The 4,678-nt window shown below is 43.5% G+C and overlaps 1 long non-coding RNA gene across 1 annotated transcript in view; it reads left to right on the top strand.

Moving 5' to 3' along the window:
* The first annotated feature begins 668 nt into the window (after nt 1-668).
* The window catches only part of LOC111723021, a 15,626-nt gene continuing 11,616 nt past the window's right edge, over nt 669-4,678 (top strand). The window contains exons 1-2 of the long non-coding RNA XR_002771651.1: nt 669-679; nt 1,736-1,737. This is a non-coding gene — a long non-coding RNA (uncharacterized LOC111723021). The remainder of the gene's footprint in view (nt 680-1,735; nt 1,738-4,678) is intronic.

Genomic DNA, 4,678 nt, shown 5'->3' with positions numbered 1-4,678 from the left:
ATGGCATCAGGGGCAGGAGTTGAGGGATGTCAGGGGAAAGGGTCCCCAAGATCAATTTACAAAACTGAGCTGAGTATGGGGATGGTTCATACCTGTAATCCTAAGACTCCAGGAGGCCGAGGCAGGTGGATCCCTGCTCAGGAGGTCGAGACCAGCCTGAGTAAAAGCAAGATTCTGTACTAAAAATAGAAAAACTAGCCAGGTGTCATGGTGGGACCTGTAGTCCCAGCTGCACAGGAGGCTGAGGCAGGAGGATGGCTTGAGCCCAAGAGGTTGAGGCTGCTGTGAGCTACAATGACACCAGAGCATTCTACCCAGGGCAACACAGTGAGAGTGTTTAAAAAAAAAGAAAGGAAAAAAAACTCACAAAACTGTTCTCTCAATATATAGACCCTAACTCTATACCTGGCTAAAAGGCATATAAGAGACATCTCAGGGTGACCGGCAGCTGTAAGAGGAAGTCTCATTTCTGTGTCCCCAGAGGGCCTGGACAATGCTATATACCCCAGGGTCTTGGTAGATATAAACATCCGTTGTCTTTCTAGTTTGCTCCTGTTATACCCACAATGTGGCTTCTGCTCCCATCCCTCACTAAATCTTCCAAACTGATAAATAATAATTTGACATTAGTAATAATAAATTGGCTGAGTGCCTAGTATGTGTCCCAAGCTCTTCCCATGTAGTCTTTCATTTAATCCCCACCACAATAAGACCAGTTAGTAGCCCACGTGTCTTACAGCAAGGGCAGCCACTGGACTTTTCCTTTCCTGACCACTGACCTAGCCTTTCTTCCCACTCCCAGCAGCGTTAGACACTGCTGACCGTGCCGTTCCGTACTGGAAACTCCCATTATCTGTGACCTCCCAATTTACTTATCCACCCACAACTCTCCTCCCATCCTGTTGCTTCACGTTCTGTCTCCTATAAATGTTAAGTTTTCTGACACTTACCTTTTAAATCATCTTTTGGCGCTGGGCACAGGAGGCTCACGCCTATAATCCTAGCACTCTGGGAGGTCAAAGCGGGAGGATCCCTCAAACTCAGGGGTTCAGATCAGCCCGAGCAAAAGTCAGATCTTGTTTCTACTAAAAATAGAAAAAATTAGCCAGGGATTTTGGCAGGTGCCTATAATCCCCACTACTCTACTTGGGAGGCAGGTGCCTTGAGCCCAGGAGTTTGAGGTTGCTGTAAGCTGGGCTGATGCCACAGCACTCTAGTCTGGGCAATAGAATGAGATTCTATCTCCAAAAAAAAAAAAAAAAAAAAAACCCAATCACTTTTTGTATTCTCCCCATTCTTCTTTATACCCCTTCAAAGTCCATCCTTTAAGGATAGCAGGCCCAGTCCCTACCCCAGCTGCTCTAGCAAAAAACAATTTCCCCCTTACACCTCCTTTCAAATGTACACGCTATCTGTTTCACCCTTCAACACTTAGCATGTACAACTCTGTGGGGTTCATCTTCCAATCCAGAGATTAATTTACTGTGGATAACAATAATAATAATAATATCAGTAACTTCCATTAATTGACCGTCTCCCCTGTGCCAGACGCTCTTCACACGTCCCTAGTTCTCTCAATGACATTGCCTGAAAGAGGTGATTTTTCTCTTTTTACTAACGAAGCACTTGAGGCTCAGAGATGATAAGTAGCCTGCCCAAGGCCACACCATTAGTAAATGACATTATCAGAATGAGAACCCAGGCTCCAGAGGCTCTGTCCGCAATGCAGAGAGAGCTGTAGACTTCTCCGTTGCTTCACACAGTGAGATAGTAACAGGGAGGGCGGGTAACCGGAGGAAAAGAACATGCTTTAGGAATTAAACAGACCTGCGTTCAATCCTCAGCTGCGCCATTCATCTGGTATGTGACCCTGGGCAAATCCCCACCCTTCTTTGAATCTGATGAGCCTCATTTTGAAATCACCACTACAAAAAATAAATAAATAAAGTCGCTTATCGTGCACGGTTGCTGTGAGGATTAAATGAAATGATAAACACAGTATCTGGAAAAGCCCCAGGTATCCAAGAGGCATTCTATTTGGCCGGTGCGCCCTGTTTTCTTCCTTTGTTGATGCAGATTATTTAAACATTGGCCATCTACCTCTCTGTTGCTGGTATGAATTCCTAAGTTGGATACTAAGAAACAGGCAGAAGGGTCTTTCAAGCACCTGCAAGGATATCAAAGAGGCAGATGCAGGCGCAGAGAGATAAAGCCCTTGTGGTTGAGAGGAGATGGAAAACCAATCTAGAAACCAGGAAATGGCAGGCCGTGTGGTTCCTTTTGTTAGGAAAGCTTTTTCCAAAGCAGAGTCCTTGAAGCTGTGGTGTAACAAAGGCCCTCGAAATGCTTTCCTCTGGTGCTCTCCTATAGCGCCCCTTCTGTGGGAAAGTGTGGGCTTATCAAAATGCTATTGATTTTTTTTTTCAGAAGGAATCTAGAGACCTCCTTCATTGACAAAGCCCTAGGAACAAGCCCCCAAACCCACCCACATTTCTTTTCGGATAAGCCGATCACCCACTCCTGCACAAAACATAGCTAATAAGCTAAAAGTTCATGTGTATTCAATCTTTACTATCCATTTTGATCAGCCGTATACATCTGCCATTTCATTAATCCTTTTTTTAAAAAAGCCCTTTGGGGTGGAGATTATGATGAAAGATTTGGTGCGGTGCCAGTGAGGTAAGTGATGCTCGGGGAGGTTAAATATCTTGCACAAAAGTGTGCAGCTAGACATTTGGGGGACATCGGAGCTGATTCATGCATCTATTCAACCAATATTTATTGAATGCCTACTATGTGCTGGGTCTGTCTGATTCTAAAGCTAATGCTCTTTCCACTATAGAATTCTTCCTAGTAAAATAAATAACGTAACAGCCTTACCTGCCATTTATAATGTTCTTCAGAATGTGAAAGCAGTTTGGCCAGAACATGAGATGCTCATGGCTCAGAAAAGCTCCTTGGGTAAGTTGGCCTGGCCAACTGAGTGTCCCCATGTCTCAACATCACTCCATGTGGGTCTGTCTCAAAGCCGGATGTTTAGAATGGTCCTCTCTGGTCAGAAGTGGTACTCTCAGGCAAGTGTGAGTATCTGTGCTTCATTGCTTATGAAACGTTATAGGGATGATACACTCCAGAACATTTAAGTAGAAATGAGGCAAAGATCAGTGCACACAACTCACTGAAAAAGGAAAACGTCCAGGGTTATTGTAGTGCCTTACCTTTATATAGGGCACAGTCCTTTTCTGTGTACTGTGACATAAATGATGCCATTTCAGCCCCATACCTTTCTGTGAGATGAGGAAGGTCATGGTTATGACACCCACTTCTCACAAGAGGAAACTGAGCTTCAAGTTGTAAAGGTCATCGGTAGTTTCCAAATATCCAAGTTCCCATCACTGTCTAATGGCAGAACAGAGATTTGAATTTAGATCTCTGTTGGTCAGGGTGAGCTAAGTTATATTGCTTTAACAAACAGCTTTCAGATCTTAGGAAGTCACAAAGATAAGCTTGATTTTTTGCTCATGTTCTTTCTCTGCTGTGGCTTTCACCTACTTTGTGTTTACCTAGGACCCAGCTGACGGAGGAGATTCTACATAGAACATCACCAGTCACGTAGTAGAGTAAAAAGCATGACTGATAGACCACAGATGGACTTCTGGGGCTTCTGAGAGGAGGTTTTCACCTTCAGTTCCTTGGTCAGAGAAAGTCTCATGGCTTTGTCCATTACAACACGGCCTGTCCATTGCAACATGGTGGGGGGGTCTTATCCTTCCATAGGGAGCAGCCCCAAATGGGAGTAAAAATGTGTTCCATTTGTATCAGCCTAATGATGTACAAAGGACTTGTCAACCTCCTATTCTTGTACCACGAAGTTATTCTCTAATAAATGTGATACTGATTAAGACAGTTCAGGTATAATCAGTTGAGCAGTCATCTTAAATAATATAAAAATTATTGTAAGATATCATCAAAAAATATCTTTTGATATTTAAAAAGGAACAGTTTTAAATTGTGACCGTTGAACAAGAAACCTTCTGCATTCACAAAGAAAGCTACTTTCACTCTGAGAATAAACTTTCTGTTTCTGGCAAGAGAATTGGATAGCAACCCTGAAGTTCTCCTGTGAATGGGCGTCAGGGTGTCATATTTGAATGTGTAATGAGTAAACATTGGCAGAAACCCCCTTTGCCACATGACTTTAAAACAAACACTAGTCGGTAGGGAACTACCAGCTGCACTGGGTAGAAAGAAACACACTCATATACTCTTCCCATCCATGGGCAAAAAAATCCCCTGCCGGAGATCATCACCTCCCTCAAAAATGTAGGGCACCCATGGGTTCTTGCACGTGTTCAAGCACAAAACCTCACCCCTGGAAAGTCCTCCTGGCAAAGACATTTAAACAAAGTTCAGAGGAAGACAGAAGTAGCACATGAAACAGAGGTCAGGAATTCACAGAATCTTGCCTTCCCTTAAATCAACTGGCAACTTAAAACAAGGTGGTGGGGAGCATTTAGCAGGAGTTCAAAGTAACTAATTTCTAATGTTGGCTGCCTTGTGTCTCTTACAGTCCTAAGATCTTATGATTCTATAAGTTTATGTGTTGTAAAAAAGAAAAACAACTTGGCTCGGAGAAAAAAACCTGTGGCTAAAGTGGTTAAGGCGCCAGCCACATACA

Source organism: Otolemur garnettii, unplaced genomic scaffold (assembly GCF_000181295.1).
Source record: "Otolemur garnettii isolate 467f Iridium unplaced genomic scaffold, OtoGar3 scaffold00007, whole genome shotgun sequence".
Lineage (NCBI taxonomy): Eukaryota > Metazoa > Chordata > Mammalia > Primates > Galagidae > Otolemur > Otolemur garnettii.
The sequence above is the reverse complement of the archived record's forward strand: the minus strand, read 5'-3'. Positions and strand labels throughout refer to the sequence as shown.